At 45.4% G+C, this 13502-nt stretch overlaps 1 long non-coding RNA gene across 3 annotated transcripts in view; it reads left to right on the top strand.

Moving 5' to 3' along the window:
• Positions 1 to 13502, top strand: part of LOC144246565 (uncharacterized) — a 538094-nt gene that overhangs the window by 492559 nt on the left and 32033 nt on the right. For all 3 annotated transcript variants that reach the window (XR_014956250.1, XR_014956249.1, XR_014956251.1), the window contains 3 exons: positions 7239 to 7357; positions 7761 to 7911; positions 12428 to 12549. This is a non-coding gene — a long non-coding RNA (uncharacterized LOC144246565). The remainder of the gene's footprint in view (positions 1 to 7238; positions 7358 to 7760; positions 7912 to 12427; positions 12550 to 13502) is intronic.

Raw genomic sequence — 13502 nt, 5'->3', positions numbered from 1 at the left:
TCAGAGAGAGACAAGCACCTACAGGCTCCTCTGCAAAAGGGGCCACCTGACCACTGCCACTGGGGGAGAACACACGCAGCTGCTGAAGGATCTCAAATTAATTGGACCCAATGGCTTTAATCACAGAGGATCTCTTCAAATGGTGAAACAATCCCAGATCCATCAGAAAGTGTATTTGAAATCTTAACTAGGCTGAGGGGGAGCCAGTAAACATTGCTAGTCCAGTGACTGACAAAAAAGCAGGGAATGGCTGAGCAGGAGAAAAATTACTGGCACAAATGAAGTATTTTTGAGCAGCTCCAAGATAATTAACCTCTGACAAGTGGTCAATAATAGGCAGCATAGTTTTGTCCAAATTAAATTCAGTTTAAATCACAGCAATCAGATTTCTTCAGTGCTAATGCCAAAAGTCTTCTTAGAGGGAAAGCAAAGAGAGTCCTAGGGTTAGATTTCAGCAGAGAGGAATCTGTTGGCAGCATTGCATTTGGCATTCCCATAAGGAGAACAGATAAATTAATATAAGCTGGATGCAGCTGTCTGTGATTCTCTTCTAAAATGCAAGGCCTCTCCATAATCCTGATTCTTTCAAGGCCTGGTCTTGGGACATTTCCTAGAATGCTGAAATAGCTAACGAGTTACACAGTTGCAGATAATACTGGTTTTAAGGGGATACAAGATTAAAATACTTGACTTTAGCAGAAAATACAGGATTAAAAGGAAGATGGTGAGTTTGCAAAGCCATCTGGCCCTAAGTGAGAGGAGGATTCAGGGTGAAGATGAGCTCTCGCCCCTGGGCAGGAGCAATCATTGCTCAGAGCCAGGCCAGGGGAAGCCCAAGAAGCTCCAAAAGCACAGAGGAGGGTTTGGAGGGTGTGATGAGCCCTAAAGCAGCAGAGGCAGCTTTTCCCAGGAAAGCAGGACTGAGGGTGCTCAGGCAGGACAGGCAGCACAGCGAGGGACACGACTCCCACCGCTGCTCTCGGGGTCGGGAGGCAGCAAAAACGGGACACGGGGAAAAAGCAGAGGAGAAGGAGTGGAGGTTTGGAAGAGGGGATTGCTTCATCAGGAGCAGGCTGACAAAAGCCATTCTCAGGCATCAAAGAGATCCAAGCTCACTATAAATAGTGTCCCCACAATGTCGGAATCTGAGGTATTGATGATTCTGAGATTGTAGAAAGTCTCTGTCTCTCAGCCCCATTGCCAAAGCAGAAGCCATAATTGGTCTGTGCTGTTTCCAGGTTGTTTATTCTGTTTATCTCTCACATGTTCTGCTGCCCTGCCCAGCTCTGTCCTGCAGGGCAGCGTGTGGGGCTCTGCCCTCAGTGGGATGTTACAAACATTAAATACCAGAAACTTCCTGGGCTGGATTTACAAGAACGTGCCAATATCTGTCACCTACGTTGGACAGTGTGTCCCCAGCCTGAACCAACAGAAAAATGCCAACACCACAGTGAGACATGGAGGGCATGAAGAAGGAGAAAAAGGACAAGGCACACCCAATTTCCTCCATCTTGTCCCCTTTGGACCCCTAATCTAGAATCCTAAAATTTGACTTTTACACCTGTGCTACACTTAATTATTACTTCTATCAAACACTCAGAGCTGGTAATTCATCCTGTAAGATTGAAAACTCTTTTGCATGGACAGAGATCACAGCCAGTGTCTCTGGGGGCTCTGTCCAGGGGGGTTCCTGACCCCTGCCAGGGTCCCAGACCTGCCAGGGCAGCCAGAGGGAAGCCCTGGATTCCCACACCCCATCTCAGTGCCCACAGCACATCAGATGCCTGATCTAGGGTGTCAAACACACCAAATGGGATGCTGGACATGGGGAAGAACCTTTGAGTGGCAAGGAGGGATGTCACACTGGAGGAAGCTTTCAAGGTGGTTGGGGATGTCTTCATTACTCGCTGAAAAGAAAAGTTTCCAGCAGAATTTTTAGCAAGAGGTGAGACAACATCCCCTAGGAGTCCTTTTGATTGAGGTCAGTCAGCTTTTAGAGCAGGGAAAGAGGTCAAGTGGCTTTTCAGCACCAAGGTTCCATCCCTTTCAGATGCAGGGACACTAATTTTCAGCTGCATTATGTATACAGGGAAATAGCTTCTTCCAAAATCCATGTTATTATGCCCTTTTGCCTCTCTTTTGTAAAAGGATAAATGTAGCTGTTACAGTGAACATTTTTGTTTCAATTTTTATGATATTGCCAGCTGCATTGTTTTTTTTTTCTCTTTTATGCTCTTTGAGATGTGTTTTGCCAGTTTTCTGATGGTATATGAAAATTTCTTAGTGTTTCTAAAAACTGTGGAGTGTTTTAATCATTTTTCTTGGTTGCTTTATCTGTGAAAGTTTTCTTTTTCTCTGTCTACCTTATTTTTTTTCCTGTATCAACTTTCTGTTCCTTTGGTGGCTGTGCATAGTGTTTTCACCTCTATGGGATTTCAGAAAAGAGAGGCAGCAGAGGAAAGCCAGTGCATGATGCAGTTGAGCCATTTTCTCCATCTCTTTGTGACATGATGATTTGTCTTTCTTCATCTCCCTTTTCCCTCATGGACTACTTTTTAAAGAGCCTTCTTTGATATGTTTTAAAATGTTTTTTTAAAACAGTGATGATCATCATTAGCTAAAGATCTTGGCACTCTTGGCTTGCCCAAAGGCTCTCCTACACTTGAGTTGCAGTGGGATGTCTGTCCTAAAGAGCAAACACTGGGGAAATTTCTGGTGTGCTGAGCAGGAAATGTGACAGATCAGTCCCACCAAGAATATTATTGCTCATACCAGGCCAGAATGGAAAGAACCAGGCCTTGGTGAGCACAAACCATGAAAGCAGATGTTCAGACAAATTGCCAAGTGGGTACAAAATGCTGCTCACACACATGCACTCTGAAATAATGTAAATATTATCCCAGAGAAAATGATGACAAATTTACATCTGCACAGCCTCACACTGCTACTGTAATGCTTTAATAACAAAAGACTGACTACAGTGCCCACGGTTTCCTTCCTACTGGAAATGGAGCAGACTGCAGCATATGCTTCCAGTGATAGAAATTAAAAGTAGGCTGACATCCATTATTAACATTGCATTCACAGATTAAGTATTAAACACAAGGCAATTCCTATTGTTTCTCTGGGAAAGTTAACTGCTTTCTGGAGCTAATGGCAGGAAAATCACCTTTTTGTGCTTCTGTGCCCTCCCAGGGCCTCCAGGTCCTCGGTGGCTTCTGGGCTACCCTGCTGTGGGTTTCAGAGCAGCTCAAACATCCTCATTTCACCAAAAAAATGCTAACAGCAGTGACTAGGCCAAGGATACAAAATGTCCTGCTTTTTAGACAAGTTTCAACTACTCCTGGGGGATTTGGCAGGTGTGTGGGTGTGCTGCTCATCACACAGGTGAGGAGGCTTCAGGGTAAGGGACACAGACAGGATTTGGGGTATTTGGCTTGGAATCCATAAGACCATTAGTAAGCTTAGTTGAAATTGGGGGTTTTGGTAGTGAAACAACAGCACAGTCTGAAGCCACACAGTTTTTTGTAGATAAATAGACATACTGTGAAGGAAGGCCTCCCGATTTCCTGCATGGCTCAGACATCACACCAAAGATTTGTCATTTTAGTGCACTGAAATCAGAGAATTTAGACAAGCAGGATTCTGCTTATAGCCAGTGATAGTGGGACAGCTAGTGCATCACCATCCCAAAAATCAGCATGGGATTCATTAGCAAAATGTTCATTCACAATCAGACAAAAAAGGAAAAGAAAATACGCCGTGGTTTTGCAATTGCCATAAGAATGTACTCTGAGGCGTGAAAAGAGTGGTTTCAGTTTCCAGCACTGCTTGCCTCCTTTGGAGATCAGGGTGAGCTGCAGCAGGCAAATAAAACCTTTGTTTTGGGATTGCTTTCAGGGCAAGCCTTCAGTGCTTAAATACTCTGTTTAGCACAAAAAGTCATTCACTTGCTTGTGCATTCATTCATTCATTCATTCATACATTTCTGAAGGGGCTTTGTTGTTCTGTATGCACTGTGGGACCCCCTGGCTGACTTTACTTTCCACTCTTATGAAGGGCTCTCAGGAGAGGTTTCAATGACAGCAAACACCACAAAGTGCTCCTGGTGCTTCCCTACCTGCAGATGGAGCCCTTTGGGACAGTCAAGGACAGAAGCAGTTGAAGTTTTTTTCACAATGCACAAAACCCTAAAAAATGTTTTCCACATCCTCAGCAAATGACAACTGTGTTGTTGTTTAGATGCCATTTTGTGTTCTAATCAAAGAAAGGAGGGTATTTCGGGGAATTTTCAGTATCAGCACCTCATTTGACTTGTTTTTGTTTTTTTGGTTTTTTTTTGTCTATACTCAGCTAAAAAACTGTTGAGCTTTATTCTTGAAGAATATTAGGTCTTGCAGCCCAGACTTACATGGGATATTTATACATGTGGTTTGGATGGCTGCCTATAATCCATATACTTCAGAGTGAATTTCCCAGAACTGGAGACAGTCTATGGCCTGCAGCATTATGGAAATTTCATTTTTTCTTTGCATATGAAGGGAGCTTTTAGAGCCAGCATTACTCCCATGGGCTCTTTGCCCGTGCCTCTATAAAAAGGATGTTTTCTTGGACAGTTCTGGAGGTCCCTTCTCACCTCTCTTGGACTGAGAAGCCAAGAGAAATGTTACCTCTGGTACTTTGGGTCAGAGAAGCCCAAGAGATTGTCTGGGTTGGAGCTGGGAGAGGTGCTGCTGGCCTGTCAGATCAAGGGAGCTCACACAGATGTTTTTGTGCACTTCATGGCTCTGCTGTTGGAATGTTCAGAGACAAAGGAGAAGTGCAAAGCTGCATTTCCAGCCCTATGACAGCCATCTAAATGTATATCACATGTATGGCATGTACTGCCCTCACTCTACAAACAGCTGCTGCAGCAGGAGACAAAGAGCCTTAGAAAATCACCATTAATGAGTTCCTGGTGCCTGGTTTTGTGTTTGGGCTGTGGAATTGAACCCTGAATGAATCAGGATCGATTTGGTTTTCTCTGATTTAGTTAAATATATCAGACTGAGCTATAAATCCTCCCTGTGAATTCCTCCAGCAGCATGATTTCTTTCTCGGTTTACCAATTGCTGTAACTATCCCATCAAAGATTAGTCACTGGAATGGGGACCCTAATCAAGCTACCAGGCTCCTAATTGGGTGTGCAGGCTGTCACACAGTGCACTCATTACCACCCCTGTGCATGCCTGTGCTTCATCTTGGAGCACCTTCAACAGGACAAATGGAGAGTCCTTGTGCAGATAAACCCTAGCCAGGGACATAGGACACTTGTCTGGGGAGCAGAAAGCCAACGTTTCAATCCTTGCTCCACAGCCTTAAGAGGGCCTTTGAAACAAGGCTTTCTTCATGACCCAGATGTCATTAGTCCTAAGGAGCTTCCATGTTCAGCTGGCCTTTCCAAATTTTATTGCTGTTATTAAAATTCGTGGAATGGAAATAAATCAAGACTCAGGGAGCGTTGACTAATATGCAATTTTTAGTGTTTTTTTTTATGTTAGCCTGGAATTCTTAACTACAGCTGAGCTTTAAAAATTATTTATTCACATAGCAGTAATTTGAAAAGATTCTAAGGACCTGGTTTCACATCACTTAAGGGAGAATATTCTATCAGCCCAAGTTCACTGAAAATTTGCTGGAGGTTCATCTGGAAGGTTCCTGAACCTTGGCTGCTTTGCCTTGGTTTTCAATAATCCCAGCAGATTCTTGAACGCACTTGCAGCAGATAAAAGAATGCCCTGGCGTATTAACAGTATTAATTAACTTTGTAAACAAAAATGCTTGTAGGTGATCTCTAAATAGTCCAGCAGAGAATATTCATTAGGTGAAAAAACAAGAACCTAAAACTTGTGAGTGTTTTGGAGGCTTAAATACTTACAGATATTTGCATGAAGCCCCTATACAAATCCCACCCTGCAGAGCGTTATTCTTACACTATTCCAATTACAAATTCAATGTTGGATTTATTTCAGACATTATCTGCATCATCAGAGGGAAGAGACGTGACAGCAGATAGACAGGTGAAGCAAAGTCTGGCAGTGAGGGGGGCCAAGGTTGGGAACAGGGAACAGGGAATGGGAACAGGGAACAGGGACAGGGCTCAGGGAATGGGAACAGGGAACAGGGACAGGGCTCAGGGATCAGGGACAGGGTACAGGGAACAGGGACAGGAAACAGGGACAGGGAACAGGGACAGGGAGCAGGGAACAGGGACAGGGAACGGGAGCAGGGACAGGGCTCAGGGAGCAGGGACAGGGAGCAGGGAACAGGGACAGGGAACGGGAGCAGGGACAGGGCTCAGGGAGCAGGGACAGGGAGCAGGGAACAGCGACAGGAAACAGGGACAGGGAACAGGGACAGGGAGCAGGGAACAGGGACAGGGAACAGGGAGCAGGGACAGGGCTCAGGGAATGGGAATAGGGAACAGGGACAAGGCTCAGGGATCAGGGACAGGGAACAGGGAGCAGGGACAGGGCTCAGGGAGCAGGGACAGGGAACAGGGAGCAGGGACAGGGCTCAGGGATCAGGGACAGGGAACAGGGAACAGGGACAGGGCTCAGGGAGCAGGGAACAGGGATCAGGGACAGGGCTCAGGGAATGGGAACAGGGATCAGGGACAGGGCTCAGGGAGCAGGGAACAGGGACAGGGAGCAGGGACAAGGCTCAGGGAGCAGGGACAGGGCTCAGGGAGCAGGGACAGGACTCAGGGAACAGGGACAGGGAGCAGGGACAGGGCTCAGGGAGCAGGGACAGGGCTCAGGGAACAGGGACAGGGAGCAGGGACAGGGCTCAGGGAGCAGGGACAGGGAACAGGGAGCAGCCCTGCAGGGGTAGCTGAGCAGCATGGCTGGCCTGGCTCACCCAGTGCCATCCCCTCTGTGCCCAACTTCAGAAGCCAAACTGGACAGAAATTCGGGCACACTGAGAGTAAAAGGCCAGGCAAGCCATGAACAGCAGCCCAGTTTTCCGGTGTGAACTGCAAACAGTATTAGCAGAAGGCAGAGGAAGAAAAGGAGTCAGAAAGCCATAATGTGTGACAGAAAACCATACCCATGGACTGTCTTTTATTCAGCTGTTACGTCTGCCTGTAAACAATGGATTGCATATTTCTTTGTACAGAAAATTACCTTTTTTGTGTGAATGACTTGGGAAAGATAACACTCTCTCTGCTGCCCTTCAGCTGTCCTTATATCTTGTAGTTCTCACTTGCTGGAAGAGCTGGACCAGACTGGGAGCATTTTCTCAGGAAGCTGTCAGGAGGCTAAAACTGGGCTTAATCAGGGAAAGGGAGCACTGTAAATTCCATTCTTTGATGAAGGTATTGCACAAAATAATATTCACCCTGATTCTTCATCTGAAACTGTCAAAGCTTCTTGATTTTGGTGTTTTGAATCTCTGAAATGTTTTTTATTCTTCTAATCTAGAAATGGTAACGCTGCAATTTAAAAGAGGACTGCAACTTTCCTGTATATCAAAAGACAAACCTTCTTTTTCAAAGAATTCTTGTATCTCTAATGTATATCAAGAGATAAATGCTGATCACTTTTATAAATGTCAAAATACATTCATTTGAGTCATTGTCAAATTCTAGTTTCAGTCTTAAAAGAATTTCTGAAGGAATTACTCAGATTATTTCTTGATCACAGAAAAAATTATATTTTTAAAAGATGTTTTATCAAACAGCAGTCTTTTAAAATTTTTTAAAAATGGTTTCTGTGCAGATGCTGAATGTAGCAAATTACAATGGATGAGGAACTGATTCCTGAATCAGGAGCTGGTTTAGCTCTGTGCAGGGGAAGAAGCCTCTGGAGCAAATTGTCCCTGTTCATGCTGCACTGAATTCTACCCTGGCTCTCCCCTGGTGGTTCCAAGGTAACAATAATTATTATTTTAAGAATTTCAGCTCAGTGTCTGTAACACTGCAAGGAAGATGTTGGAGTTTTCAGAGCATTCTTACAGCACAGTGCCAAGGGCTCTCTCTGCCTGTGCTGTGGTTCTGCTGAGCTGGAGATCTGTGCAGGGCAGGAGGAGTTCAACCTCCCTCATTCCTGCCCAACCCATCCTTTGGGAGTGATCTGTAACTAAACTAAAACCTTGATTTGCCCAGGAATTGTGGAGAGGTTACAGAATCACAGACCAGCTGGGGTTGGAAGGGACCTCTGGAGATTGTTCAGTTCAAACCCCCTGCCACGTCAGGGTCACCTGGAGCAGGTGGCACGGGAATGTGGCCAGGAGGGTTTGGGTTGTCGCCACAGAGGGACACTCCAGGACCTCCCTGGGCAGCTGCTGTGGGGCTCTGCCACCCTCGGCATAAGGAAGTTTCTCCTCATGTAGAGGTGGAACTTCTTGCTTTTAATTTATGGAGATTGCTCCTTGGGCTGTCTCTGAACTGAACAGAGTCTGGGATCCTCCTCTGGGGACCCAAATGAGAGGCTGCTCAAACAGCCTCTAGCAGGGACAGGGACAATGCTGGGGACTCTGGGCAGGAGCCCAGGGGTGCCCAGGGGGGCACGAGGCCAATGGCCCCAGGCTGTGCCAGCCATGGGGTGGCCACAGGCCAGGGCAGGGTCTGTGCCCCGGGCTGGCCCTGCTGAGGGACCCCAGGGCTGTGTCCAGTCGGGGCCCTGGAGGGGCTGGAGCGTGGCCAGGGCAGGGAAGGGAGCTGGGGAAGGGGCTGGAGCCCCAGGAGCGGCTGAGGGAGCTGGGAAGGGGCTCAGCCTGGAGCAAAGGAGGCTCAGGGGGGACCTTGTGGCTCTGCACAGCTCCTGCCAGGAGGGGACAGCCAGGGGGGGTCGGGCTCTGCTGCCAGGGAACAGGGACAGGACAAGGGGAAATGGCCTCAAACTGGGCCAGGGGAGGCTCAGCTTGGATGTTTGGAAATATTTCCTCACCAAATGAGTAGCCAGGTGAGAGTCCCCATCCCTGGAAGTATTCAATATATGTGTGGATGTGGCATTTGGGGACATTTCTAACGATGAACATGATGGTGATACTTGATTGATGGCTGGAGTGTAGGATCTTAGAGGTGTTTTCCAGCCCCAAAGATTCTGTGATTTCATAAATCAGTTGAAGGTGGAGGGGCTGTGGTGTTGTGCTCACACCTGGAGTGGCAGAGATGTATCCACTACCACTGGGAAAACAAAAGCTTTCCAGAAAGAGTTCCTTGAGCCAGAATCTGTGAGACAGCCTGCTGATGGCACTGGGCAATTGCTTTAATGTCATTGTCCCCTGCCCTTGGTGGGACATTTGTGTTTGGAGAGTGCTGCCAGGTTTGAGGGAGGCTCAGCCCCTGCCAGGGTGAAGCTCTGTGGCATCTCACAACTCTCACACACAGAAGCAGGTTTAGTTTAGTGGGTGTGCTGACTTTGAAACAAAAGATTTGGTGTCTGCACATCCCTTTTTGCATGTGCCAGCGCTGAAAACAAATCCAGAGGCATTTTTCAACAGTTTGGCCCATAAACTTTTCAGTTTGTGCAAACCACATGGGATGGTGAGAGTCCAGATTAATTTGGAAGACTTGTCATATGAGATTCAGCTTGCATAAATTTGAAGCTAATGTGTGCTTATAACAACAATACAAACCTCTCATGCTGCTGAGCTTTAAACTTTCCCCTTCCTCTGAGAAAAAGAAATTCTTGTTGTCACTGATAAGTCAGCAAAGTGAAAATCTCTCCAGAACACATCAACAGTAGGAAAAAGCAAAAATTACATCTTCAACTCATTAGGGAATGGAAAGCAATGCAGAGAAAGTTAAGATTTTATTGTCAGTGACAGTCATGAGCCTGTGTTTGGAACGTGAATTCCACAGTAATAAAAAATACAGAAATAATTCTGCAAAGAGGCAGAGGACACCAAGGCTAATGCTATGTTTTTGGAGCACTCCTTTGTAAGATCTTTCTTAAACGGGAAGAAACAAAGAAAAAAAAATCAGCCTGGATTACAGGAATCTGTCATAATTCAGTGTAATTGATGGCAGATAGAGAAAGTGAAATGGAAGGAATATTTCATTAGAGCACACACAGCCAGCTCACGAAGCTGGAAGCCAGTCAGGGTGAGAGATGAACATTCCAGCTGAGTGTTGTTGCTGGATTTTGGCAAAGGCTGGTGGGGTTTTTGTGCCCAGCAATAATAGGCACAGTCATGTCTGTATAGAGGGGATCAAATTGAACATAGCTGAATGAGGGATGGAGTAGAATGAATTGGAGATAAGATGCTTGCCACAAGTATCAGCAAATAAGTTTCCTCTACAGAAAGAAGGAAAAAAAACCCCACAAATTGTTGTTACCACTGAATTATTCCAACAGCTCCCCACTTTTATCCTGTTGTCACTTTTTCTACATCTCCATCCCCTCCAAAAAGGAGTTTGTTTCTCAGAGATCTTCCACATGAGTAATGTGGTTCCAAGTGTTTTGTCATGTCAAAAATGCAGTTATTCCTTTAGCTGAAACAATGACCAGAACAGTGTCCTATTCATGGGCCTGCTTTATTTTGTTTGACATTACAAATATCTCAGGGCAAAAAGCAAAAATCATTTTTCTGACTGTGTTTATGGAGGATGGGCTTTTGCTCCTGTAGGATTTATGTGCTAGTTGGACTTTACTGTTACTGTTTTCTTAATTGGAGCAGATTGGCTTTTGTCCCTTCCTGAGGAACGTTTCCTTCAGTTAATGTGAGGAGATGATTTTCCCCTACTTCAGCTTGGTTCCTATTTCCATGGCAGCTGGGAATAAAAAGCAGTGAATTCACTAGGAAACTTCACACTGACTCTGCATCACACATCAGCAGTAACCCCAAACTCAGAGGTGAACCCAGCCTCTCTCCCCAAATTCCCACGTGCTAAAAGAGTAAAATATCCCACTGAACAAAGGCTGGTGAGCACTGATGAGTGATCAAGAGCAAAGGGGAATGTTTGCACTGGGGAAAACGACACTGTGCAGCTTAATTAAGCCAGAATTAGAGTTCTTCTTTTGCAGTTACGGATTGTCATAAAAATACTGAAAATTATCTCCTCATTTTGTGATTTCCCCTATATTTCTCCCACTAAAGCCATGGCAGAAGGAAACATTTCCACAAAAACTTGCTGTTTGACACCTAGGTCTCAGCATGCTGCCTTGAGCAACTTTAATTCACTAAAAGAAGTCAAAAATAGAAAAATGTGTATATAAATAACATTGCTGTATTTGCATGATAGAATTGATGCATCATTAAGTGGGAATAATTGGGGAATATCCCAAATGAGCAGGGAATTACAGAGTCCATGAGGTTGGGAAGGACAAATCCACCTCCCCCTGCACTGCCAAGGCCCCCTCTAAACCAGGTACCCAAGTGCCACCTGTAAAGGTCTTTAAAATCTCCCCAGGGACAGTGGCTCCTCCACTGCAGCCTGTTCCAGTGCTGTAAAAACCTCTGGAGAAGGAATTTTTCCTAACAGCCAAGAGGAATAATCATAGGATAGAACAGGAGGATGTGGGAAAAAAAGCCAAAGGATTCTGTGAACCTTTTTTCTAGATAATTCTGTGGATTAATAATTATCCTAAATTGTCCTTAAATTTGGGACTACAAAGCTGAATATAGAGAATAAACATTTCAAGGAGAGCAATGGGATATGGAATTCAGCTGATCTTGTGGCTGCACATGGAAACATGGAAAATAACATGAAACAAAATGAAGCGGTTTAGTTTTTAGTATCACACATTAAAATATTTCTGTATTTCCTTGGAGTTTAAATTTTACTGAGCCATAATTACTGAGTAAATGCATATTTAAAATTAATTCAGTTCAGGGCAAGCTTTGGCTAACTTTTTAAGCTTGAGATAAAGTGAGCATCTGAGTGCTTACTGCAGTGCAAAGAAATTAATCATTTTGTTTGACTAAATGTCAATTCTTTTTATAGGATTGCAATGGTTTTAAATTGAAGTCACAAAATTACAAGAGAGTGATTAAAAGATTTGCTGTCATCAGACCAAAATTTAGAGAAATACTTTAAACTGAGGGATATGTTTTCAGGTCAATGAACAGAGTAATGGTTGAACACTTTTTCGCTCAAGTACAATTAGCATTTATGAATTATTAATTCAATCAATCCATTTGTTGCACATTCATTTGAAGAACTATGTGGAAACACATGTAATTCCTACTTCACATGATGTGAGGTCCACTGAGAAGTGGGCACTTGTCTAGGAAGATGCTTCAGAAAGGAATGAAGCCCGTGGAAAATTAGTTCAACCCCAAAATCAGAGAAATGGAGGAGCTGTAGGAGGAGCCTGGTGAGTGCATGTCCCTTCAAATAACACTAAGCCTTTCTTTAACCCCTTTTTCCCCTCCAGCAGAGCAATTCTGGCCTCAGGCCTCGTAGCTTATGTGATTTCTCTGTATTCTCATGTCCCAGGTCATTGAAAGAGGAACGAGGCAGCACCAAAATGGGGTGATGGCAGCAACCACTGAGCATTCACATGCTCTGGGTGTCCTTCAAAGAGTTGGAGCAGAGTTTTTTCATGCAGAAATATCCAGGTAGCTATTTTCATTTTTTGCTCTTTTATTTGGAATAGAGCCTCAATGTGTCATTTGCTTTGGTAGAAAATGGTTTGGTGTCTTCTGTGTCGCTCCAGAGAGCAGGAAACCCTCCCTGCACTCCTGTGGCCAAAAGGGGAGAGGGGATGGGCCCCAGGAGTCCAGGTGCTACAAGAGAGGGAGGGAGGGAGGGAGGGAGCTCTGTGTGTTGGACCAGGCACATCAGCATCTTCTCCAGGCTGAAATGAAGGATTCTTCCTCCTGCACCGACCTGTCAGCCTGTTTCTATGGTGATCTCCAAGACACTGATGGATGTGCTGTGGTTGTGTAACACATTCCAAAAAACCTCAACATAACCACTGGGCTCTTTGTCAGTGGTTTGGGGCATAGTCTGGGCATTAGGGCAGACAGTGGGCTTCATCTGCTTACGTGTGAGCGTGCATTTGAACAGAAGCAGAGGAGGACCACGAGTCTGAGGTCAGCTTCCCCCTCACCTGGTCACTGCTGCCTCTGGGCTGACCAGCTGTAATGTGTCCTGCTGAAGGCTTTGCTGCAAATCTTCTGGAGATATTTGAGAGGGCACCACTCATGCACATTTGCTCTCATGGCTGTGAGCCACCAAGTGCATGATCCTCGTGCACTCCACCTCAGATTCCCTTGTTGCTTTCTGGATCCACAGAGCTGCCCCCTAACCCAACTGATTATACCCAGTGTTCTCCCCATGCCTTTGGCATTCTTCCCCTTCCCCTGCATTTCATTGTAGTTCAGGCTGTATTTGGGGCAGGTCCTTTTTTTAACCCACGCTCTCCTTTCTGCGCCTCCCTCCCTGCACACGCACACACCATCTGCCATCCCTGGGTTTATTTGGTTCCATGGAAATGTCAGCTCTCGTTTAGAGCAGATGGATTCAGGTGGTTCCTGCTGGAGTTAAATGCCAGAGAGGGGATGTGCTC

Source organism: Lonchura striata, chromosome 6 (assembly GCF_050655825.1).
Source record: "Lonchura striata isolate lonStrDom1 chromosome 6, ASM5065582v1, whole genome shotgun sequence".
In the NCBI taxonomy this organism is placed as follows: domain Eukaryota; kingdom Metazoa; phylum Chordata; class Aves; order Passeriformes; family Estrildidae; genus Lonchura; species Lonchura striata.
This window is presented reverse-complemented; position numbering and strand designations above follow the sequence as displayed.